The sequence below is a fragment of the Lathamus discolor genome, chromosome 1, assembly GCF_037157495.1.
Source record: "Lathamus discolor isolate bLatDis1 chromosome 1, bLatDis1.hap1, whole genome shotgun sequence".
Lineage (NCBI taxonomy): Eukaryota > Metazoa > Chordata > Aves > Psittaciformes > Psittacidae > Lathamus > Lathamus discolor.
Window position 1 is genome coordinate 125,080,830 of NC_088884.1, and position 27,198 is coordinate 125,108,027.

Here is a 27,198-nt window from a genome sequence, read left to right on the forward strand (position 1 = left end):
TTCCCTGAAGACCTTTGCTATTTTAGTCCAAAAGGTGGATTAGTGTTATAACAAAGAAGACTTAAGCCTGAGTCACTTCATCATCACTTGTGTGTGTATATTTATGTCCATTAAACTGGTAACTGCCTTCTTACAAAAATTGTCCTAGCTAAAGAAACTTATAATTTTTGTTTTCCTTTATGTATAATTAGAAGTTTGGGAAAAGATCCTCTTTTCATTTTATTTTTGTTAATTCATGTTTTAATAGATTGCAGACTGCAGTATGATTTGCCTTCAAATGTTGGCTCTAGAAATGGTTTCCTCTCTGTAAAACATGTAACTTTGACAGTGTATATTGGCAGAACTGAAAGTGATGGGAAATGTTTGCTTGAATAATCTTTCTTGTAATAAACATGTGATCCTTTATTTTCCATAAGTGCTAAGAAAAACAAAGGCTACAAGCAACTTGGTACTTCTAGTTCAGACAGAGGGAATTTCACCAACAAGAAATAATACCAAACAAAGCAATTTACAGTTATGACCTCAGTGTCTGCCAACACCAGTGAAGTTAGGTGGTACAGGATGCTTGTAATTTGTAATTTGGAATTCAAGAGACATTTGAAACAGTGCTAAGTGCTTTTGACTGGCACATGTTTGGCACTTTCTATTTCAGAGGTATAGTTAGTCCCCTTTGTTTTTAGGAGAACCTAGCTTTGCATTCTGGCCTTCTCACACATTCCAAGAAAATCAGTGTCCTGTTCCTGGCTTAGTTATCCCCATTCAAAGCTTTCTAATGTTGTCAAGTACACTATGGGAGGAGATGTAATTTTATAGAAGGGTTTTGGGATTTTGGTGGGTTGGTTGTTTTTTGGTGGGTTTTTTCGTTGTTGTTCTTGTTGTTTTTGTTTTTAATAAAAATCTGAACATCCACAATAGTTGGCATGTCAAAGCTTATTTTGCATAGCTAGTGTAAATGGGATGCGTTTCCTTCGTGTAAGAAAAACAGGGAGGTTGCGGAATTGGCTCCATAAATCATTGAATTCAGTGAGCTGCATATGAATCAGTTTGAAAGCTTGTAAACTCTTTCAGTTCTCTCTTCTAGTCCTTCAGTGTCTATGTTACTGCCATTTCCATCTGAGCTTCATGATGTTTGAACTGTAATATGATGCAAAGCTCCATTGTGGCTAGCTGAATACTGTTTGGGTTGATTTACAGGCATGCCTATATACTTGAATCAATTTTGAGTTTTTAAGAGAAAAAAAATCTCAGGTCATGTGTCTCCCCCATGTAGAAAACACCATTTGAATCTCTATCACAACTTCTTCCTAGACCTCGGAGTTTTTTAGGGTTTTGTTGGTAGTGTTGTTTCCTTTCTTTTTGAAAACTATCCTGGTTTGATTTAAAGAACTGAAGAGATCTGGTCTTAACTGGCATAGTCAGAATCACACACTCCAGCATAGTTTTTAATTCTCTTTGTTATTCAGCAGCTAGGATGCTAAGATTTTGTGTATCATACTGAAGAGAACTAAGTAAGCAAATAGAAGAAATAGAAGTGTCTATTCACGGAGATACACTACAAGCAAAAAGGTTACAAATTACTCTGTAGTAGTGTCAGTAGAGTCAGTAGAGCAGGACTGACTCAAGAAGCCTATTGAGTTGTTTTATCTCTGTTTTCTCTCAGATCGCTGAGGATGTAATTACTTTGTGTAAGGTTTTCTCTGCATTTTCAGCTTTCTGTTTTTCCTGAAGTAATCTTTTTTTAGTATTTGTACTCTAATCAATACTAATTTCATTCTGTTTGCAGGGTGGTATAAAAAGTGAATCTTCATTTTGTGAAGATTCTCCAAGTTTGAATGGGTGCTAGCAAAAAAAACAGCTTGGGGCAGTTTGGTGTTGGCCTGTTTTACTAATAGCATTTACCATTACTTCCATTAGTTCACAGAAATTAATTGTCGGAGGGGGTTTACTGCATTTTTCCAAAACCTGTTTATTATAGTTATTTTCACATTTTAAATATTTTATTTAAGTACTAGGACTTTACTGGAGTTGTAGGCAATTGCCTTTTTACATGTAAATTGGTTTCCCTCATTTTAGCTTGCCAGTCATGCTATACATACAGTTGGAAACTCCTTAAACTAGAAACAAATGTTCCTGGAGCTGGAATGATAGGCAAAGTTGTTTACAAGAAGGAATCACAGATCATATTAAGTTAAACATATGGTTTTGTTTCCTTTCTCTTTGGATCTTTATCTCACATTGTGCTTAATGTTTGGTTCCCAGTAAGCTGAGCTTCGTTTTCACTTTCCATGCCCAGTTATGCTTGTGGAGTCAAAATGAAGCAAATGTCTTGAACTGAGTTGATGTGCACAAGCTGTCTTTTTGCTTTTATCTTCCATCCCCATGAAGTGAACATGAGCATACACACATAGACATAAAATTCTTCTCCCAAATTCTTGGAACATATGTGCAAAATATGTGCAATATAAGAGCTGTGACAGAAGAAAATTTCAGAGAACTCAGTTGCCTTTACTGAAATATTAACTCACTCCATTAAAATCAAAGACAAAGGGGAAGGTACAGTTAAGGGACATTTAAGTCAGGGTACTGTTTTTATATAATGGCTTTTCCTACTGTACATCAGTCTGTGTTCTGTATGTTAGATTATCTGTAGGTGTTACTGGCTGAGCTGTGTTCTGCTCGTTATGTGGAATACTATCCTCAACCAGCATATTTACCTGAAATCATATAGAGACCTGAGCAGTGATGAGTGATACTCTTTTTATCTTTGTACTGTCTTAATAGTATGTACATGGGCTACCGTGCTTCTTCCTCATAGTCATGTATCAGAATTGGAAACAGTGTCAGTGCAGTGGCAGCCTTCTCACTGCCAGGATCTGGCATGTCACTCTTGTTCTAGTAATGGGGAGATGCTTTATTTCCCTTTCCCTTTTTCCTAGTTGGCAGCATTGCTCTTCCTGTTCTGGAGCCATCTGATGATGTGGAATGAGTTCTGAGTCCTAAAGAAGGCTGGGTGGTGAAAACGGGCAAAGGGGGTTGAGAAAACAAGGGAGGATTCAGTGCCACCTTGTTCTGCACTGTCCACTGTAGAATGAAATTTCACAGATACAGGTCTTGCTCCTGTTGGGGCTTCATGCCACTTGGAGGAAAACAGTTATGAGGATGTTCTTCTGCGAACTCAACAGATTCCAGGCATCCGTAACTGTACTGTAATGCACACTGATTGAAAAGTGGAGCTAAAAGAAGAAGGAGGAGCGCCACTACTTTCAGCTGCCCTGAACGCTCTTCACCATTGCCCAGGATGTTGAAAAGTAGTGAGAATAGAGGTTTTAGAGATACATCTTTTGAGATTGTCCATCCTGTTTTAAGCAGATGTTTCAGTAGATGTTACCAATGATTAGTTGTGTTCTATGATTACTCATAAAACTGATGTTGACATGCAATCTGTAAGAAAGCACTTGATCCAGCCCACATGGGTTCTAGGAGGAAGGGCACAAATTGACAAAAGAAATCTGTTCTTTAGTCTTCATCTCCTTATGGAAAAAAAGAAAGACATATTTACCTCCAAATGATGCCCTTAGTGGAATATGCAGTAATAATTAATGCATTTACAGTAAGTGTTTGACATTCAGGATGGTTTTGCATAATTATACTGCAAAATGGCATCATTTTGGTAACCGGTAACATACTGTAAATGTTCTCTGAGCTCTGATGCTGTTCTTTGGCAGGTGAAGGAGATACAGGAGATTGTTTTAAGGCAGATGGCTGATGCACAATAGAGTGCTTTGGTTTTCCTGAAAGAAAAAAAAAGTTCTAAATACATTTTAACCTGAAAACATGTGGACTTGGTAGTGACAGGTAGTGGCATAAATGTTATTTTAAAAGAGCAGAAAAGTGTTACAATGCTTAGAAGTATAACTTGAGACATCCCTTCCACAGGTGCGCGCTGAAACACATATCCACACACACCCCCCACCCCCCCCCGTCCTGCAGACAAAAGTGATGTTGAAAGGTTGGGCACTTCCTATACAAAAGCCAGCGTGAGCTCCCATGGCAAGGCTTTGGGCAGCAGCAGGGCAACGGGATGGGCCTCGGCTGCTTCCTTCTCCCGCTCCCCAGCAGCTTAGCGCCCGCCCCTCCTTTAGCAGGGGTTTCTCAGACTTTTCTGCTGGCGCTGGGTGTCGGGTTCCTGAAGGGAAGAGAGCAAGCTTCCACCGGGAACCCGAGCCTTTTTTGGCAAAAAGTGTGCTCAAAAGGCCCGGTGCGTGCAGCTCCGAGGGAAGAGGGATTAGGGAAAGACGATCCCGACTGCGATTCGCTGCGGGAGCGCACATTTCTCCGACGCTCCCAGCAGCCCGGTACCGCCTCTCGCACGGCCCGGCCAGCCGGGGTGGCCCGGGACTCTTAACGTGAAGCTGCCGGAGTGGGACGGGACGCGCCGGCGGAGGCTCGGTGCCGGGCCTGCGCCGCCTGCCCGCCCGCCCGCCCTTATATAGCGCCCGGTACCTGCCGCCCCCCGTCCCGCCGCACAGCTCCCCAGTCCCCCGGGAACCTGCGCTCGGGTATGTGATAGCTGCCCGCCTCAGCGCTGCCGAGGTAAGATGGCAGGATGCTTCCCTGAGCTCCTCCGTGACGCGTGGTCTTCGGATGAGGCGAACGCACGGCAGCAGCGGTGACCGGGGCGAGTGAAACCCTGCTGGAAGCGGGTCGGGCTGGCCGCGGTTCTTTCGGGTATTCCTTTCTTTGCGCGACTCTTTCTTACCCTGTTAGTTTGCACATCATCTGTAGGTGCGTTCGAGTTTGGCCGGTGCACTTTCTTTGCCGACCACTCGGTCTTCCCAGCGGCAGAAAGGATGCTTCGGCGGCGGTGTGGAGCTCTGTAGCTCAAGACATACTAAATCTGTTGTTAGTTTGCGAGTGACTATGACAGAGCAGTAAAAGATGAGTGCTTTCACAGCCTCCCTTGTAGGAGACTTCTTTAGGAATCCTCTGATACTGCTGGGTGAGGAGAGACACGGTAATGGGCAGATGTGATGGTTTAGAAAACTTGCTATGGCTTCTTAGCAAATTAACCCAAACTCAAACCAGATGTTGGGGTTGGGGTTTTTTTTTGTTCAGTGGAATTCATTAGGCTGCAAGGAAGACATATTTGGTGGCCCAGCGATGATGTGCTCTAGTAGCTAACTTTTTTGGTCGAATGTTTATCACTGAGTATTAAAAGGAATTTGGTGTTACTTAGTAACTTTGTAACTTACAACAGTAGCAGCTTTGGAGTTTCTTTTTTTTTTTTTTTTTTCTTCTTTTCCAAGTCTGTAGCAGACATTTGTTTAAATTTTAGTAGTGAAGACAAAAAAAAAAAAAAAAAAGAAAAAAAAGTGAATTTTCCTGGCACCAGGCACGTAATTAGAAAGAAGGCTGGGAAAAGTAAGACTGGCCTTCCTTATAATGATGTGTTTACAGAAACTTGGAAAGCAGAGATATGCATTGGCTATCAAAGAGAAACCAATGTCTACTGTTGGAACATTTGGGTCAGCTTTATATTAAGGAATATGGCACTGCAGAGCATACATCTAAAAATAGGAGCGGACACATTTGATGTTTCATGAAGCTCTGAGGTCAAGAAACTTTTTTCCACAGTATTCTGTGGCTGTATTGAACTGAAACCATGATTCCTGGGACCAAACCTTGTATTTCTGAAATTAACTCTGTAAGATGTATTACATATTGTAATATGATGTATTCTGGGGAGGGGAGGAAGTTATAATGATATTCTTAAGGAAGCCCAGCAGTTTCCAAACATCCAGAGCTGGTCTGTGATTCACAATGCATACCAGACATAGAAGGATTAAGATACAGAACTGATAACAAGAGGATGGAAAAAAACATGTAAAAAGTTAAATGGCTCTCAGCCTATGTCCGTTGATTGTATCTAAACCACTTTGCTATGAAAAAGAGGGCAAATACTTGTGAGAACAGGATTCTGAGAGAGATTGTGTTGCATCCTGCTTTTGGAAGGGGAACAAAACCTGAGAGTACTAACTGCCTGTGAAATAATGTTCTGGTATTAATTTTCCTGGCCAGGAGAAGAAACACTATGGGAAGAGATGGGGGCAAAAGGATAAGAGTTTGAATAAAAGAAACTGCAAAGATTGGGTAGGAAGCATGCAGGTGTTCTTACAACTTCTGAAACTCACAGGAATATACTGATAGGATTTTGTTGGAATTAAGAGTATTTCATTTGGATAAAAACATTTATCTCATCTTCAAGGTAGTGGAAACCTGATAATCAAAAAGTCAGAATTATCAAGTTACTGTACACTGAAATTTGACAGTTTTCCTAAAATCTGAATGGTAGATGTGTGGTAAAGTTTATTAGCAGTTGTCAGATCTACGTCACAACTTTTCTTGTAGCTTTGTGAGAGCCAAACAATCTTTTTTATTTATTAAATTTTTTCAGTGAAAAACTGTTCTGAAAATTTGAATTGTGTTTTAGGTAATGACAAGCAGCCTGATGTATCGGGATTCCATTTAAAAGCACTGCTGTTATGTTCTCTTACTTAGAATCATAGAACAGTTTGGGTTGGAAGGTACCCTAAAGATCATCTGGTTCCAACCCCTCTGTCATGAGCAGAGACACCTTCCACTAGACCAGGTTGCTTAAAGTCCTGTCCAGCCTGATGAAGTCCTACAAAATTCTCTATTATCTTTAAATTCTTATTCAATTATTTTTATTTTTTGAGAGTAAGAACAGGACAGTTAGATATATTGTCCTGGTCAAGCTCACCTTGCTGGACACTCATCCACCTATTATTGTGGGCCTATTACTTTTTATTAGCCTGAGTTTACTGCTTTCTCTTTGCAGAGACTGTGTGATGATTGCAACATACACCGTTTGCAAAGTGTTATTCTACAGTAATTATTATTGTTATACAATTACAATTGTTGTAAAGTAATTCATGAGATCTATGGTTCCAGGTAACAAAACACAACTTACTATTCTTTGCTCTGCACTTAAGAATTTATTAGGCAACAGTTGTGGAGGGCACGATAGTCTAACCACTCTACAAATAGGAACATGGTTGCAGTTTTGTCATTCACTTTGTGGTCTATATGACTGAAGCAGACATTTCTAACAGCTACGTTAGCTATGTTAGAACAGCATGACTCCATTTCTGTAAGGACACTGTGGTAAATCTGATGAGTAATGTTCAGCTGTTGGCCTTTGGGCACCAGAAGACAAAGGGAGTGGTCTGGCTGGAAGTGACCTGTGGGAGGATGTTGGTCAGCCCATTTCCATTTAGAATTCCTTCTTTCTCTCCTGTACAGAATTACTTTCTATTACTCTGCTTCAAATGATCCATAAGAGACTTGACTTGTTAAACTTACCTGTTTCTCAGCTGGGCAAATTAACCTGACCTTACCTGTAAAATCGTGTATTTGATGGGAATTTATTACATTCTTCAGACAGCAAATTAATTTCTCAACCAGCTCTGCTTAAAGTAGCAGCTTTGTGATTTTACTCATGCCAACATTAATGTGGACCCATGTGCCCAGGAGGACAGTAGAGCATCAATGAGTGTGTGATGTCATATAAACAGGTTTTCTCTGTGTATAGAATAATTTCCTCAGATTATGGATATTGAACTGATACTGAATGACATGAAGATAAAGACCTTTGGTTGTAAAAAGCTGAGCTTCTAAAATGAAAATATGTAAATAAGTGCATAGAATACAATGAGAAGAAACTGTCTGAAAGATGAAGATAAGCATATGCACTATCGGTTACATAATATATGAAATGTTTTACATTATTGTCACGTCTTTTTATTTGCTGTTTACTGTCCAAGAAAGGAGTCTTAAGTATTTGTGGGACTCCTGGGCCTTTACTAACCTGAAAAGGGTTGGTGGCCCTAAGATTTCATTTTTCCAAAGACAATTTCAGGTTTATGTAGAATATTTTAATGGATAGTCCCATATATTCTTGAACATAATCATTGGCTGGAAAGTTTTCATCCTGGGAATATTGTTTAATCAAAATATGCCTATGGAATTTTGTATTCATGAATCATCTTCCCATTTTCTGAAGAGCATTTCAGTGCTAGATTAAGTAATAAAGTGCCCTTTGGGGTGAAGCTCCCACTCAGTAATAGCAGTATTGAGCAATGATTTTTGTAGTGATAATAGATGCATTTGGAAGAATTAGGAAGAATACTTATAGGGTAATTACTAACTAAGTTATAGTATGCCCAGAAGGCTCATTTTAACCTCTTATTCTGCAGGATGTCTTTTGTGACCACAGGTGTGAGAACTTCATGGAGCATTACAGATCTTTTAACAATTTGGTATTTATATAATTAAAAAAAGAAACTTACTGTGCCATCATGATTGTCATAGAAGGAGAACCAATGATAGTTCTTTTTACATGTGAAATATACTTTCTGGATTAGCACACAAATAGAAAACTTAGGAAATCGTTTTTTTTTCACATTGCCGTGTAACACTTAACATGGTCCTTCTCCCACCTGCTTGGGACATTCTAGCCCTTGCCAAGGCAGGAAGTCTGTATTTCCTTTATTGAAGCAGAAAGTGATTGTAATTAGTGTATTGTGTGTGGCACTCCCCAGCGCTTTCTCTTTCCACAAAGGGAAGGAGTTTAAGATAAACAGCAATTATTTTTATATAAATAAATAAATACAGTGGGCTCCATTTATTGCTGGGCCTTTTTCTGCCTGGTGCACCTATGTGAGATGAGCCAAGAAACAACTGAATCTTCTTTCCCTAGTTTGCATAGCATGTATATATCTCCAGGGATAATTTGAGTTAAAATCTGTTATTAACTTAGTTTATCCGAAACCATCCTTTGGTAGCAATGATTCAGAATTCATCCCAGTCCTTCCCAGGACATTTTTCTGAGTCTGGGGAATTTTATTTCTTTGTGTCACCAAAAAATGTTCCTCTTGAAATTTTTTCCTTGACATGGGCTCTGGATTTTGTTTGTTATCAGTTTCAGAAGATGGTCTGCATTATATATGCTGGTCTAAAACATATGAGAAGAAATAAATGATTCTTTCTTCATTTTGAACAGTGATCTTAGATCATGGTTCACTATAGAATATTTCAAACTGGAAGTGGCAATGTGGGCTTCAGTTCATACTTCAGCCTTAAAAATGTGGAAGAGTTGATTTTTTGTGTGTGTGCCTGGAGATGCTAATACTGCATTGCCTAAGTGTTCAGGTTCTGGTAAACGTTCATAAGATGGCACATGGCTCATTTGTCCTTTTGGGTCTGTATAAAGTGAAGGCTTTCAAGAGAAAGACGATTATTTGCAGACATGATGTGTCAGCCAGAAGAAATGTACAGGAAAAGATTTTTTGGTTTTCATTGGCAACATGGTTACATTTTTTTTCCAGGCTAAAATGTAAAAATAGATTAACACACAAAAATCTGTTTTAGTAATGTTAATATTTATGCCAACCAACTAACCACATCAAATTCACAGTGAAGACTGATATTCTTGTCCTGTATGTTACTGTTCCCATTAAGGCAATGTACCTGAGGCGCACATGCAAATAATGGGAAAACTTAGGAAGTTTACCACATCAGTATTTAACTCCTTGCTTTTATGGTCTCGATCAGGTTTGTTTTAGTCTTTGCATTTACAACATTATTGAACTTTGCTTTAAACCCCTTGAATTCAGATGAAGATGTAGTCAGCTGGAGTTAATTTTTTCATCTGGGTTTAATTTTTAAACTGCAATTTAAAAAGAATTCCTCTTCTATGATGAGGATGAATCCCATTCTGAGAGCAAGCAATGAATGCAGGCAGTATATGGTGGGCTGAAGAAACTTCATCAGGAGTTCCTGCCTGGGCTCTAGTGAATAGAAAAAGAGTACAGAATATTTTGAGTTTTTTGTGTTTCTTCTGCTACAGAATCATTTAAACAATATGACCCCAGTTCTGCAGCCACACCAAATACAGAAATCTGGTTTAAATCAAGATCTGCATGTGTTACAGCAGCTTTTCTCAGGAGAGCCAACCGGCTGGGTTTAGGCCAAGCTTTAAGCTCCTACCCATTTTTGCACCTTACTCACAACTTGGAAGACTTAGCCTTAAAAAGGGACCATTACGTTCTTTCTGTAGTTGGATTTTGTCGTCTTTTGTCATCTGTCTTATATTTTTCTCTCCTTGGCTGAATTCATTGTTCTGGAGAGGTTGAATTACAGTATGAAAATAGTCATTAGAAACAGAACTGTTTCTTTCAGCTCAAACACCATGTGTGTATGTACATGCAGATATGTGTAAAATACATGTTTCTGACTTCAAAGAGTGGATAATATAGATTTTTTTTTAATGTGAGGAGATAATGCAAATCTGTTTCTCTCTGTATAGGAATCAGATGGTGTGTGAATGTATGTGTGTGTGTCCATACAGAGCATAAAATCCATATCTGACTCATGGGGATGATTTGTTTAAAGCAGCTATTAAAGTGCAAAACAATTTTAGTAGCTAACTTTGGCTAGCAGAGCAGATTCACCAAGGCAACGCAGAAAGTTTTGCACAAATGAAAGGAGAATTTCCTTGCTCAGAACCCCAGTGGTGCTGTATTCCTTCCAGCCCACCTCACTGTACTTATTTTGGCTCTGACATACACAGCTTTTCTTTTCAGTATTTGAAGCTTTCAGGAGGGCACTCTGATTCATGACTATGTTTTGCAGTGACCAAAGACCTAGTGGATCTTTTGGAGTTTTTGTACAATTGAGGCTTTGAAAACCCCCAAGGAGCTCGTAATACTTTGTGGATGGGGTCTTTTCATGCACCCTGTATTTGTGTGTGTGACTTGTGTTTCCTGACAAAACTTTTAGGGAATTAAATGAGAGCATAAGTTACTTAGTATTGTATTACTAATGGTGAGTCTGTTGCAAGATGATGCCATTTACTCCTGTGCAAATCCGAGGTGCCTAAAACCAGAATTCCTCAAAGAAAATGCAGAGGGATTATGGATATCCAGACTGATGGAGGTGTTGGTGCATGACTACAAATGCTTTTCAGACATTTTCGTGAAAATAGTGCCCAGGCTGCAGAAGTGTTCATCAGTGTTACTCAACTGACGAGCCACCAGGCTGTGTATTTTGCTGTATAAACTGCAGATTATTTTCAGTGAGGAGTCAGGCACTTTTCCACAACAGATACTCTTCATTGCCAAATTCTATTTTTCTGTTTCTAAAGCTACCTGATAATTTTCATGTACCATGGTAATTCTCACACACCTAGGTTCAATGTCCTTGCCAAATGACATGTTTATTCCTTCATATATAACCTTTGTAACGTATTTTTTCAGGCAGTAAATAGTTTGCCATGCTTCTTGGCCATGTTCTAGGGAGAAAGTCTCGATTTCCTATAAATCTTCATAGTTCTTCTATCTTTATAAAAATCTGAAGATCTGTATGTAATGTAAAAAGGAGAGACACCTCTTCTATCAGTTTCTGCAGACATATGAAATCCAATTTATAAAGTGAGACTACGGAAGTTCAAACTGTATTGAAAGTACATTATGTTGTCTTATGAATCTCTAGGATGTTGCATGTGGTTTCCACTCTTTTATCTTTAGTAGCCTTTGGAGTTTCTGCTAGAAATTCTGAGGTTATTAACTGTTTAACGTTTTCTTAAGTTGTTCATCAGGAATTTCTGGAAAATGTTTGCTTCTATTTTCTGCTTTGTATTAAAATACCCTTTAAACCTCTGATTTTTTTTTTTTAATTTACTCTTTTTTAAGAAAAAAAAAATAATGTAAGTTGTATTTCAGGAACATTTGTACTCATAGGACACAATTTTCAGCTAAAAAAAAAAGCCAAGGTTAGAAGCTGTTGTCATTTGTATGCAACTGAATTAGATGAGTGTTGCATGTGTGTTTGTCCACATAGATGGAGAGAAAAGAGGAGTGCCTGTTCCAGTAAAACCAGAATGATGTGTAAACATTTTCTCAAAGAATGAACTTCCAGCTGCTGACTCTGATGTTGGATGTATGGTTGCCTCTGGTCCATAAAACAGTATCTTTAAGTGTTCCTGAGGTTTTTAGAAAAAAAATTTATAAACTGATTCTAAGACTTTAGGTTCCTGTGTCCACTATCACTTCAAACTTTAGTGGTCATGCTAATGGTTAGATATAAAGAGCCAATTAATATGAATAATGCGGTTTATCTGAGCCATATGAAATACCCAGAAGAATAAGCAGAAGGCTCAGAAATCAGAATCTCTCTGCCATATTTCCCTTGCTCTCCCACCAAACTGTATGGCTGCCATCAGCAACCAGCTGCAAGCAACGCGTGAGCTCTCACTACAGCCCTAGCTGGAACATATTGTAGTAATCTAGTCTTGATGTCAAAGGCACGTCATGTGGTATGAGGACCACTGTAGGGTGGAACCATTCCCAGGATGGTGAAGCTCAGCACCAACTACATGCATCACACTTAGCCCAAGATCAAGGACCCGGTTTCAGCTCTTGAGGAATCTTTTAAGGGGGGAAGCAAAGCTTTCTGGAGCATGAGTGGACATTTTAACAGAGCAGGGTCTTGCAATTGCCTGTCTAAACTTCAGTATATCCAGCTGGTCTGTGACACCTCACTGGAAGTTTCCTTATCACAAATGATCACCAGGATTCTGCAGGTTCCCAAAAGTATCTAGAAGTTTAGACTGAAGAAACACACATGTAGTGGATATTCTGTTTTTTACAGACTGCAGCAATAAATCAGGGCATTAACATGAGTGCAAATGTTATAATTAGTTTTAGGTTCTTTTGCCATACGTGTCTTGAGGTGAATCAAGTCATTCCTACAGTTCTTGCGAGGATCTGATTATTTTCTATGGGTATGGCTTTGTATGAAGTGTTTGGTTCAGAAAAAGTATTGATATCTTTAATGCTAGATTTAGCATGGATGTTTTTAGCAGAAGGCATTAAAATACTTTTGGTTTCATCCTCTTCTGACTGCAGTCTGCTGCTACAAACTGCCAGGCAAGGATGGTTTTATCCTCACTTTAAACACCTACTGAAGACTGGTTTATAGTGCTGCTGTAACTTTGTGCAGTTAATACACCTGTTAGTACAAACTTTGGGCTTTTTTGGTAGTAGATTATAACTAAAGAGGAGTGAGGTAGGAACAGTTAATTATAATGAATTACGAAAGAGCTCCACTAGCCCTTGAGGCTAATTATCAGTTTGCAACTAAAACACAGCACTCACATTATGTCCTTTTTTGGATTAAGAGGATGCATGTCTGTGCTTTAAGCATTAGTGCCTACAAATGCAAAAGACAAGCCCTGTTTACTGAGTGAATTCTTGTAAGTGTACTGAATTAGAATTAACTGTTTGCAATGCTAATATTTGAAGTAACATGCTCATTGATAAAGAGCAGAGCAGAATAGAATTGGAATGCATTTAAGCAGGAAGCTGATCTGTAGTAGATGAAAGTTGGGGGGCATTGAACGAATTGGTATTAACATACAGAGTTCTGAGATGCCTAATATTTTTACTAAGTGTCTTCCCTTTTCCCAAAAAGATTTAGTATTTCTGCCAGAATTTCCACTACTGGTGGAGGAAAGTTGATTATGCAGAGCAATAGAGGATTGACTAATTGGAGTGAAACTGGAATGTTTGGGAGACATTTTTAAAACATGTCAATAGTACCATTTTTAATTAGTGGAAATGTGTAAAAAATGCTAGGGCCTCATAATGGGATTGATACAAGACAGAAGCAGCTTGTCAAAGAGACTAAATTCTTCACAAAGCCATAATTAGATAATACTTCAGTGCTTCTGAGTGAGGGAAATAGTTTCTCTGCCATCATTGGTGGTCTTCATGATAGAGGAAGAATCGCAGAAATCTGCTGTCAAGCTTCCTGAGTTACTGATGTAAATCTCTGTGGATGGGTGTTGTGGTTATTCTCAAATATTTCTATTTAATTACCTCGTATTCTTCAAAAGTTTTGTTTTAGGTTGTCCACTGTTTTGCATGAAATTGAAAATGTCAAGAGTCACTTAAAAAGGAAGGAAGCTACCAATATGATTAGTTTACCAACTAATTGCCCTTTGTTTTGGAAAATTTAGGGTTTGTAAAAACCATTGACTACTGGTGAAGTTTGTAGAGTAACTTCAGCTTTCATCGTAGGTAAGTGCAGCATGCAGGAAAGAGCTGGGAAAAGGGCTTTTTGGAAGATGTACAACATATGAAAAACCAGTTTCCCTGATCTGTCTGAGAAGCAGTTCAGTGTTCCAGTGTTTTCCGTGGAAGCTCTTGAATGTATACATTCAGGTCTAAAGTAGTTGGTTGTCCTGTAAACTGCTGATTGTGCCCAATATTCTTGTTACCTGTTACCAGACCTTACATTGTACAAATACCTGTCATATGAATATTGCATATTGATGTGCAGATTGGCATGTTGTGGGGACAAGGGCATGTATTTAAACTAGACTATCATGGTTTTGGTTTAATGTAACCCTTTCAGTGCCTTTTTTTAATTATTATTATTTTTTTAATTTTTTTCCCAGAAAATGTTAGTAGTTTTGCTGTGATAATAGTATATATTGTCCAGTGTTTTGCAATAATTTTCTTTGTAATCAAATTCTCATTGTTGCTAACTCTTGAGTTATATCTATGGCATATTTAGATTTTTTTTTTCATTGCCAGGTAAAATTAGGATTACATTTACTGTTGTCAATGAATTTATACACTGGCCTAAAAATTGAAGGGTATGCAAGCAATTACAAACAATAGTGTTGTTCATCATAGTCAAACTATGTCAAGTTAGGCTATGGCTAGGAATAAAACAAAGTTATAAAAATCTCTAGAAAGTGTCAAGTTTAATTGGTTATACCTCATTAGCTCTAAACTTGGCTGTTTCTGCTCCAGAGTAAGTGCGCACACGTAAGTAGTTTGGAGTACCTGTTGTGGTAGGTGTATTTATTCTGTTGTCATTCTGCCTATAAAGGAGCCCAACTGATTGCTTCATCTCTAATTTCCTAGTCCAAACAGAGGAACAAGCAACATTCCTAAACTGTAGTACTGTAGGCTAAAGCTACTTCAGAAAATTAGTACAGGTGCTTGTTAAGCCACAGTAAACTAAATGATACTTAGCTGGTATTGAAGGAGATACCTTCTGATTTATATATTTCTAGACATTTTAAACTGTTATTAACTGGTGATGGTACAGTTTCTTCTGGTGCTACAGTTCTCTGTACTGGAAAGAGTTGTTATCTTTGTAGCTCAGGCAGTCAAATCGTTAAGTGGCAGTAGCAAAGCAAATTTAGACAGTGTAAACCGTAAAAGATGCTAAAATATGTCTGTAGTACCTGGAATTTGCACTATTGTAAACATGCATGGATCTTTGCAAGTTGCCTACTATTGCTTTTTCCATGGTCCTTTAACAAAAGAAGTTCTCCTGAGCTCCTGAGAAATTCTGCCATACCCCTTAGTAGGAAGTTTTTTCTGTTCCAATCTTTGAAGCAGAAGATGTCAGTCATTGCTGTTATTTAAATTACCTGGATTTGTATGCCATCATAAGCATTCCCTGTGATCTGAATATTTAGTTAAAAATTTGGAAAAGACTCCAGTGTGACACCAGGGACACTGAGTTAACATCCACAACATTTTTCCCACACTTCTTTGCATACAGGGATATCTTCTAGGGATGAAAGAGAAAATTCTGTGTTTTCACTTCTTCAATCTGCTAATAAAGATTAACAGGAGAGATAGTATTTTTAGGTTTTGTGACAACTTTTCTGGGAGAAAAGTGGAGATTGACTCACTTCAGTCACACTACCAAATGCTAATCAGATGTTTTCCATTTCTGTAACTGCTGACTGGACTTAACAGGAACCTGGGTATGAAACCTTTGCATCTCCTAGTATTTTTGTGCTATTTATATAAAAGCAAATTACTGAGATACTTAATTCACCTTAAAAAGTACTCTTAAATTGCAAACTAAAATTTGAAACTAAATATTGTAATACATGGATGAATTTTTAAATGTAAATTTTCAAATTTGTTTGAATGAAGTTATAGTCATATTGAAGTTCTTAATAATCAGAGATACTAATTACCATTGCTCCCATTATTTTCAATGCAATGTCTGTGTGCCTGAACACATAGGCTACTGCTTTGGAATCCTGAATTCATTTACACATATTTGGAAAGCTGTTGCAGCTTGGTTTTTTCTGTAATAAAACAAAAAGATGATAAATTTGGCATGTGTATGCCCAGCTAGACTATCAGTTCCTCTTGTGGCTGCTATATATAGTAGGCTATCTTGCATAATAATAGTGCTAGGATGGATGAGCGAGAGAGTTGCAGTTGAATTTTTTCCATTACAGCTCATTTCAGCAGATGTTTTCTTGGTTTCCAAAATGACAGAGCAGCATAGTACAATAGTTGAAACTTAACAGAGTTGTAATAACTTATTCAGCACGAATTTTGTCATCCAGTCAGTAGGTTTTCGTAAAGTTCTATTGGAACTAAGATGTGATTAATGCTAGAAAAATATAGCTGCCATATTATTTAAAACTGTGTTTTGAGTCTAACTTAATTTCTCTGCTTTCCCTGACCCTTCCTGAAAGCTAGGCATTAATTGAAAGCTCTGCTAAAATGATATTTTACAAAGTGAGCATTGGCTGATGCTAAGAATTCTGCATATGGTTTTAGAATAAAAATACCCTAATTAGCAAGTAGCCAATTCACAGATCAACAACAGTACACAAAGATGAAACTGATCAAGTGAATATTGTTATTTATACCTCTGTCATTCAAGCAATCAAGTCATCAGCTGTATGTCTTAATTTTTAGTGAAATGAAGGCCTGTACTGTGTACTTGGCCAGAGTGTGTTAATATTGCACAGATACCCTCTATTTGAAATTTCTAGATAGTTCCAGTAATGGATATGAAATTTACTTCAGTTACTCACTGCGCACACTAACCAGCTTAAAAATTGCTTTTCTCCATTGTAACCTGAACTTTGGGTTTACTTCCATTAAAGACTTACTTAATTTTAGGATAGATGAATTAAAAAAGTTAATTAAAACATAAAGATCTTGTTCAGGAGCTGTCCTTCAGAAGTAAAATGCATATAGAAGATCTTTCTTAACTTTCATGATTACGAACTAAAGATAGGTCTTCACAAACCCTACCGTGGAAGGGACTTCCTCACTGGCAGTATAGGCCGTGGTCAGGCTTTTGGGTGCTTGTTCCTGGACCTTTTTGTTGCACCAGCAGAACACTTTGGGTGGCTGCTCTTTATTCTGAAGCAATGAACAGTTTTATGTTTAAAACAAAACCCCTAGACCTCAAAACAAAACCACAAAAACAGCAGCCCACAAAGCAAGCTAATGATCTTCCATATTCTAGGGACACTTTCAACTTTTAATTCACTTGGCCTTTCTGCTGTAAGGGTCCTAAACTGTTGGGCCATCACAACTGGATGTTGTGCCCCCACCTGGAGTACTGTGTTCAGCTCTGGGGCCTGCAACACAAGAGGGATGCAGAGCTGTTAGGGCAAGTCTAGAGGAGGCCACAAGGATGCTCAGAGGGCTGAAGCACCTCTCCTGTGAAGTCAGGCTGAGAGAGCTGGGCTTGTTCAGCCTGGAGAAGAGAAGGCTCAGGGGAGACCTTAGAGCAGCCTTCCAGTACCTAAAGGCAGCCTACAAGAAATCTGGAGAGGAACATTTTACAAGGCATGTGGTGAAAGTGCAAGGGGGAGTGGCTTTAATCTGACAGTGGAGAGATTTAGATTAGACATTAGGAAAAAAATTCTTCACTATGAGGGTGGTGAGGCACTGGAAAAGATTGCCCAGAGAAGTTGTGCTCCATTCCTGGCAGTGTTCAAGGCCAGGTTGGATGGGTCTTTGAGCAACCTGGTGTAGTAGAAAGCGTCTCTGCCCATGGCAGAGGAGGTGGAACTACATGATCTTTAAGGTCCCTTCTAACCCAAACGATTCTATGATGTCTGCAAGAACAGGGAAGGGTACACAAAAGTACGTGAGGATATCTTGCTGAGTAAGTGGGACAGAGAATCCAACGTATTGTAGGCCTATGTGATTCCTAAATGAGAACATTCACAGAGGTATTGAGTGTACTTCATCTTAGTAGTGTTTTATTTGCTGCATACCCTTATTTGATTAACATTTTCTTTCCTGAGAGCCACTGATGTAAACATGACAACATTTACTGTACATTTTTAAAGACCGTATGCTGCACATCTGCAACTAAAAGCAGTAGGAACCAGTGAACTCCTCTCAAGCTTTTTTGGAAAAAGCGCAGGACAAAATGACCTACCCTGACTTTTTGTACTGTGGTAAATACGTTTTTGTGTTTGTGTGTGTGTCAGTGCCTAAATAAATTACGTTCTCCATAAAATTCCACGCCAGCAAATACTGCAGGCAGACTTGAAGCAGGAGTTGGATCATTGGCTCAACAGCTGTGCATTAGAAATACAATAACTGGATTTTCTGTTTACATTAATTATAGCATGAACATAAATTTCTCTGTGTGCTTTTATTCTTCATGTACTATGTTGATTGCTTATAGTCTCTCAATATATGACACAGGCAATAAAGTCTAGCAATATCAGTAATGGATGCAAAAAAAAAGACTGTCTTTTTTAGAAAAACCCTTGCAGGTCCAGTGGGGTTTGCTGCACATTTAATGTATTTTTACGATGTACAGTCAAAGTATCCTGTTTTTTGCAATGAAAAGCTCAACATATGTGCTTGGCAACATCTGGCTCTTAGTAAACGAATATCATATAATATTTTGCAATAATTAATTTCTTCAAAATCAAGTCATGATAGGGATGAGGGATGATAATTATGGTACCATGAAATAGAGGGTTTGTCTCTTTTAGGGTAACAAAGAGTATGCTGCAGATGAAACTATGGTAGATGTTTGTGTCTTTGTCCTGCTTTTGACCAGTTGATTAGGCCTCTCTCTTTAATTCATTGCTTTATAAGGTTTCTAGAGGAAATCCTAAGTCTACTGAAGTAAAGTCATGGAAACTGGAACTTCATCCCTTGCTTTTTACTGGAATTATGTACATTTTACTGGAATTTTGTGCATTTTATGCTTATCATTTGTTAGAGATTATGCAACCCCCTTGCTCTGCATTTGGTGACAATTTAAAGGTGATTTTCATTAGAGATTCTCTTTTCAGTGTTGTACTGGGTGCCCCAGCTCTGTGTTGTGGACCTTTGAAGCTAACTACTGGCCTTATATGCTGATCCTCACTGAAGACTTTGCGGACACTTCCGAGTGTTTAAAGCAAGATGTTAAGTTGCAGAGAGGTTTCCTATTAAGGAAAAGTGATGTAATGACAGTGGAACACTGCCAGCTTCTCTCTGCTTGTTTTATTTATATTAGCTGCATACCAGAGAAAATGCCCAATAAAACATGAGTGCTCCTTGCTATATTTAGCCAAGCTAATTTACTAATACCAGGAGATTATGTTTATATGCAATGGAAATAATTATAAAAAAAAAATTGGGGGTATCTTACTGAAATAAAACAAGTTGGACTTGGGAGAAGTAAATACCAGATTTGCTCCTGGCGCATAGAAAGACACTAGGGTATCTTTTAGCATTTACACTTGCAACATATGTATTTCTGCACTGCAAAGCATTGTTTAACATTTTAACTGAACTATTTTGCTGATTGTTTAAAGAACACGAAGTGCAAGAAAGCTATTTATGTTGATCTGAGTCTTTTTAGTCTTAGCAATGCAGATGTCCTCACATCTAACCAATTTTGCCATATATATTCCAGTCTGAAATATTTGCATTTGTCTTCATATGGACTACAGCGTGATACTGTGGTGTTTCTGTAGTGTTTAAAATCTCTCTGGCATATCTTTTGTTGATTGCTGTCGTTGACTTTCCTTTAGGACTACTTTTCAAATGAGTAAATGAATCCCCTTTTTTATGAGGTTTGTTTTTTTTTTTTTTTGGCCTGGTTTATGTTCAACTCTTTGTTCTACAGCTGATGGTGTTGATAAATAATCACAAGATTTCTTCCTGACTCTAACAATGTTACTTCATTATGCCGTTAAACAATTTGACCTTTTCTATTAATTCTACTCCTACATGGTGACCCTAGCTAGGTGTGGTAGTATTAGAACTATGGATCCTCCCTGATACTAAAGAATATTCCCCATTAAGAGCAGCTGAGTACATTTGTTAGATGCTGATAAATAAGAGCTGTCATAATAGTTAACTACATAATGCGTGTGGAAAAAATGGTACCTTGAAATTAATAAATTTTTAAGTTTAGTGTGGCTGTGAAACAATGTCATGTAGTTTGAGATCTGCAGTTGACTTAAGAGCTACTAAGTTGTGTGCAGGGGAAGGCATTTTGGTAGTGTTATTTTTAACTACATTACTAAGGATGTGTTGAACATGTTATATGTTTTCTGCTCAAATCTGAGTTGTCTGTATTCATTTTGAAGCTTGTGCTTTATTGGGATGACTTCTAAAGATACTTTTTTAAGGGAGTCTTCATACATTCTGACATTTAGCATCCAATTTACACACTCTGAACTGCACTCTGGAGGTTTCGCTGGCTATCTAGGAAGCTGTACTGCTAATGGAAGTGAGATGCCAAACATGAGATGATGAGAACATTTCCCTGTGTGTCTCCTTTTGACTAGGAGAATTAGAGAAACATGACAGCAACCTGAAGTACTGCAAGGCCAGAAGGAAAAGGCAAATTATCTTTTAGGCCTATTGCAAATCAAGTACCATTGTTTTACACATCTGGAGCTTATTTTGAAAATATAAAACCATTTAATATATGGAGGATTTAAAAATTATTGCAAGATTCTGTTGCTATTTCCAAGTATGCAGATCTTTTCTCATTCATTCTGAGTGATTCATTGGGGAAGTAGATCATGCTCCTAAAAAATCATGAGAAAAAATTTTGAGTCAGCTAAGGGTCAAAACCCATTTCCTGCAATTATGAAGTGTGTTAATCAAGCTGGGCCTTTTGTCTTACAGATTGCTCTTGATTTCAAATATCAGATTTTAAACATAAGACAAATTTAAACAAAACAACAAACCTTGGATCATGAGATGCCATTTCTAGTATTAGACTCTTGAGGATAAAAGTTCTCCCTAGTGTGGGAGATCAGACATAACTAATCTGTGAAGTATTGCTGGACAGTGTACAGCAAGCATTATGTGCTATCAACTCTTGCTTAGCAAAGTTTATTTCCCCATTTTTTAAAACTAAGGCCTGGTGGATTAGTTATTATGTAAGTAACTTTAATATTGAGATCTTGAAATCAATTCAGAAAACTGAAGTCTCTGAAGGTTTATGAAATGACCAAAAAGTGGACAGCTTCAGACAACATTGCCTTTAGGGCGTGAGAATCTAATTAATGTGATAAGTCTAAGTACATGGGCTCATTAGACATTTGGCATGCACAGAGGATGACTGTAGGGAAATTAACTTTTTTTCCTCCAAACAAAAATACTAAAGCAGCTCAGTCTTTCTGGAAATCTGGGTGCTCACTGTCTCTCGCATATGCACAACTAGTTAGAGAACTTAAATGTCTTTGTCTTCTTGTGTCCCTTAAGACACAAACCACAATATATTAAAATACCGTCTGGTGTCTGTAGCTTTTTGACTTTCATTTAATCATTTCTTGTTCTGCAAAAAATTATCATTGTATATTGCATGAAGTGTCTAATCAATTAGGTAACCTCAAATAATCCAAAGGCATTTGTTGTTGTGTAACACTGCAGTGCTGTTTGAGGTTTCTTGCTGAAACAGAAAAGGAATAGAGAGATCCTTCAAATGAGAAACAGAATCAATGTACTTCATCGGTTTTATTTGTAACTACAGAGTAGCTTCAGTAAACTGGTCCAGAGACACAAAGGTCATGTAGGCTGTAACACCTAGAAAAGCCATCTTTTAATTCAGAGTAGAAAACTAGTAGTCAAAGGACAAAAGGTATTTTAGGCCAGTGTTTTCCAAGGAGTGAAGCATGCTTTTCTGGAGAAATTCGCATATGAAGTGAGGTAGGAGGTAAAGTAATGAATTTTGGTATTGTACACCCTAGGCAGTGCTTCTGGAGCTCTTAACGGGTGGTGAAGAGGTAATGACAACCCAAGGGAAAAAGCAGGGAGAAGACAGCAGTTAGAGTGGGAGAGGTCAGTGAGAATTAAAATTGAAGACAGACCAGCATTATACCAGGGTCTGAGTACTGCTGAGAGGAGCAGAGTGTGGAATCTCATGGTTCATACAGCGAGAACCATATGATCCATGCTGATGCTGATTGTAGTGCTATTGGGTATTGGTAATACCAATTTGGGTATTGTCAGAATCTCTGTCTCTCAAGTAATGTACAAGTCCAAAAGTGCATTTTCCATATGGAGATATAGATTGTTTATTAACCCACAATCAGATAAGGTGTTTCTTTTTAATATCTCTCTCTCTTTATCTTTTTTCTATTTATGTGAGGTAAAGGATAGCTTGGAGTCCAGGCAGTCATGATACTTACAAGATATGTTTGTTTTGTCTGGGAGGTTTTCACTGCAGGGCAGAAGGAAGGACTGGAATTAATTAAATTCTGGAGGTCAGCTGCATGCAATCAAATGGTAAAATCTGTACTGCAGCATACAAAATAGTAACATTGTAAAACTGCTGCCCAGGATGCCTCTGTACATCTAAGTGTTAATATGCATGAGTATGAAGCCAGAATTTCTTGTGGTATGTGCACTTATTTTTAAAAGCCTTCTAGGTGGTATGATTTAGCTAGACACCTCATGGTAGTTCATATGTCTACTCTGTATGTGTAGCCTGCCTCAGGAAGCAATACATACAAACAAGAGTGGCTCTGGAGCGAAAAAATGTACTGAGGGAATGATATCTACGCCTCACATTTCACAGTCACTGAGTTTAGGGGCTTGTTTTCACTTTGGACTGTTCTAGTCTGCCTCCATGGATTGAAGCCAATTGGTGGCTGGAATTTGTTGCATTTGCTTCACCTGTCAGGAAATCGCTTCATGTTCTTAAGTGGCTTCTCCACAATGTGGCTGGAGAACAAGCAAGTGCAGGTAGTGGGAGGTTTGCTTCAAAAGGCATACTTTTGATCCCTGCTAAAGTGTAAGTGCAAATGTGTCCTTACTATTTTCTTAGAAGTGCCAGTCTACATGGTTCCTTAGTTTTGGCTAGTCACCATGTTGGTTACCATTTTATTTGGGAAAAATGAAACTTGGTCCTTCCTTTGTTGGTTTTTTTTTTTTGTTTTTTTTTTTTTTTTTGGTTTTGTTGTTTTTCTCTGCATAAGAAGGCTGACTCCTTTCACCCAGAGGTAAGCAAGATTCAAAGTGGTTTTAGAGAAGGGACCAGCCATGCAGAACCACTGGCACAGTCTTTGGCCATAGCAAGTGTTTATCGTTACACCATTTACCTGTGATTCCTTCTTTTTTATGTCACTATGCATCACTTAAGGTACAGCTTAATTCAGGGAAGGCCTTACTGTTTGGGTCTCCCATACTCAAGGTTACTTCATATATTAAGAAATAAATAACACTGTGAAGTGAATCATCTTTATGAAATGTGTTTTCACTCAAAAGTACAAAAGCAATTATTTGCTCTGTCATTTATATGTAAAGTGTTCAATTTAGGCTTTTCAGAACAATACACTTGTACAGTTAGCTAGCAGTTAAAAAAATGTTAAAATCACTTCCACTGAACAGGGGAATACTATTTAAAATTACATGTTGCCAGTGCAAGAAGCTAATTCAAATTGAGGGTCTGTGTCCAAATGTGTGTAATTTCAAGATGAACACATGAAGTTCCCCTTCATCTTGTGACGATAGCGAATATGATTTGTTCTGGTCAGGTCTGTGCAATCTGTTCAGGAGCAGAATATATTCTGAAGTATATTTTGGCTGCAGTAACATCTGTGTACTGTGAATGGATTTTTTCCTCTGCTCAGCAATTCTGCTGACAGGTATTCCTTTTTTATTTTTTTTATTTCTTTTTTTATTTTGGAACAAGCAATGCGGAAATGACAGTAAGGTGTAGTATTCAGTCATGGAGTAAGGCTGCCAGTCTACTTAGTCCTTAGGGTTTGTCTAAAACATCTTCATTATAATTATATTCATCATGCAGTTGTAGTCAGTAGCTCTGCATACCTAAGGGTGCTTTAGCAATATTTAGAGTATTATAATTTTTCTTGTCTCTTACACTTTGGGGAAAATGCTTTTTGAAGTAAATAAATAAAAATCACACTTCTGAAGCACATGTCTGGCTGGATAAGAAGTGACAGTGCCCTATAAACTCTATTTTATTCTCAAAATTATTCCAGCAAGGTGAATGAAGATCCACATCTTGAAAGATTGCTCATGATACAAAATAGGTCACAGAAGTATTCATCAGGCAGATATCACTGAAATCAATGCCAGGTGCTGATAAGAAAAAAATGTGATGACCCAAAAAGATGTTATCACTCTACATGAGCAGATAAAGTTATGTCTAATATTATAGCCTGGTCTACAAAGAGTTCAGTTTTCTAAATTCAGTCACTGATATAAGGTACATATGTGATGCTGTCAAGTGTTTTCATTTCACTAGGCTCTGCTGTTGCTGCTATTTCCCTGCTGAGTGGTGGAGTTTCCATTCTGCACTGTGAGGAGTGTAGCCGCCACAGTATCTGCAGGGCATTAATAGATTGAGCATTTGCCAAATCTTTGCGGAAATATTTATGCACAATGCTGCAACACGTGCAAACATTGAGGACCCTTCTGCTAGTTTTTGTATTAGGTTTCTTTGCCACAAAGTGAGTGTTTCACTTAATAACCAGAGCTTTGTCTATCAGCTAGCCTGTCTGGGGAAAAAAGTTGAAGCAGTTTGTCCATACCTGAACAAACTCTTAACTGCAGCTGGATCCAGCAGCTATGTAATGTGGAGGGGGGTAGTTACCTGTTCCGGTTTTACATGCCAGAGAACAATATTAGGGAAGCAATGAAAGACTGTTGTTCCTTCAATTAATACATGAGATGGGCTTCACCAGTGCTTTTAAAAGGCTATCTAAGAGGGCATCTGGGAGGAAAAATTCTCCCACTAGATCTGCAGATGATCTCTGGTGATACCAATCCCTAATACGGCAGTAACTTCAGATACCCTTGGAAGTTTGCAGCGTCCAGAGTGACTACACAGTTATTTGTCCTTTTAAGTATTTTTCTTTTCACTGGCATAGCTTTAATTGAGATTACCAACTGCATGACAGGGATATAGTGTCCTGCACTGGATTGAGCACGAGATACAATTGTGTTAGGATAGCATTGGTTGAATAGGTGCCACAGAACTTGTGGGTAGTGCTATAGTGTTATTTTCACTTTTCAATGCTCTAGAGAACCAGGCTGACAGATTATTACTGTCTTTAGCAGTTGCTGTTACTTTCTGGTGCTTTTCCTCCTTCCATAAGAGTTAGTGTATGTTGTTGACACTTATTTTTCTGTGTATAGAAGGACTTCAGCCAGAATGGTATAGTACTAAAACTTTATGTTACTAAGATGGTGCTGACATGTAAAGCCATTAAGTCTTTGTTGTAGTAAGAGACTCTCAGACATACATATTTATTTCATGTAAATACCAGGTTTTATGTATTGCTTTCCTTTCCGATGGCTCCTTTTCATATGGTGTTTTAAGAATAGAGTAGCTCCAGTGAGTTTCAGTAACACAGACTACTGATGTGTCAGATGGCGATACCCAAGCTTCACATGAGGCAAGAACCTGCTCAAATGTCAGAACTGTCTGTGAATACAGAATAACTGGTTAAATGGCCTAGAATATAGGCTCTAAAAATACCTTAAGTTCTTCAAGAAGTTTTAATACATACTTAAATTTTTAATTCTCCTAAAAGCACACTGGCAGCAACTGTCAGTGTGTTAATATCTGGGCATCCAGTAGCTATTCTGTTTTTGTTGATTTTGAGATGATGTTCATTCTTCCTCACAAAAGTATCTATTTCAGTAGTACAAACCAGTCATCTTTACATGTAGCCCAAAGAACAGACACTTGACAGATATTGCATGTTAATATTGAAAGCATGAAGGTCCAGTTTTAAGCCCACTGTAGCTATTGGTGGGTAGTCATAAAAATAAGAAAATCTCTCCATTTTGGTGGCCAGTGGTAGATGAAATGATTTATAGAGCATCTTGTTAATCAAATATATTAATTTTAAAGTAAATAAAGACTACTGTGCATGCGCTGTTCCAGTGGCAGCGCTGAGAAAATGTATCATACTACCTCTAGTAGAAGAGGAGTGGCTGTCCATCTGTTCACTTTTGGATTTAGGCTAGTACAGTTTTTTGAACTTGGATATGTTTCTTTTCCTCCCCATATTTTCTTTGAGTGTATGCCAGTCAGCACAGAATATAACCTTCCATAAGGTATAGTACAATTGGAGGCAGAAGACCTTTTTTTCCATTTGCAGGCCAGTTCATTCTTGCGTTCCAAGTCATGATTTCCTATACTTTAGGTCAGTTCAGCTCTAAATCAAAACCTGTATTGCTCTTAATGCGTTGTTGCAATTGACCTTTTAATAATGTAACACTTCCTTCTTCCTTTATCATTAAAACTTGTTACCTGTGTCATTTGTTTAACTTAAATCCATCCACTGGATATGCTGTGTGCTGGTTTATAAGACTGTTGAATTACTAAGCCAGACAGATTTTTGACTACCAGACTAATTCTTATGATCTAAACCTACCAGAGGTACATGTTCAGCCATTTTGTTAAAACTGTATTGTGTCTTTATGACTTTTGGGAACAATGAATGTGCACAAGGGCACAATTTCCTTTCTTTCTGTACCCACACTAAGTGTGTTATCTCACTGGTGCATATTTTGAAAATAGTCCCTGCAGTGGTATAGAGAGATGAAAAATGGTTCCTGTCTCAAAAAGAATTGCTTGTGTTTGCTGAATGCTGGCAGTATCACTACTCTTGGTTTCCTCAGTACAGAAATTACCTTGATGCCTTTGACAGATAATCAAACCATAATGGAAAATGGGCACATGTACAACTGCCACTTTTTAGGATAGACAGGAAAGTTTTTAACAGCCAAATTGCAGCATGTTTTCTTTACAAGAGAGTTCACAAACAGTGCAGCTACAATGCAGGTGGTTTGCATTTCTCTTCTGTGTGCTTGAAGTTTC

At 38.1% G+C, this 27,198-nt stretch overlaps 1 protein-coding gene across 7 annotated transcripts in view; it reads left to right on the forward strand.

Moving 5' to 3' along the window:
- The window catches only part of PALLD (palladin, cytoskeletal associated protein), a 194,047-nt gene that overhangs the window by 122,475 nt on the left and 44,374 nt on the right, over positions 1-27,198 (forward strand). Inside the window, exon 1 of one of the 7 annotated variants that reach the window (XM_065694195.1) lies at positions 4,490-4,559. The exons of 5 other annotated variants lie outside the window; for them this stretch is intronic. The gene's annotated coding sequence lies outside the window, so the exon portion shown is untranslated. Of the gene's footprint in view, positions 1-4,489; positions 4,560-4,649; positions 4,729-27,198 lie in introns of those variants that run through there. One more of the 7 variants, XM_065694204.1, reaches the window with a different exon arrangement.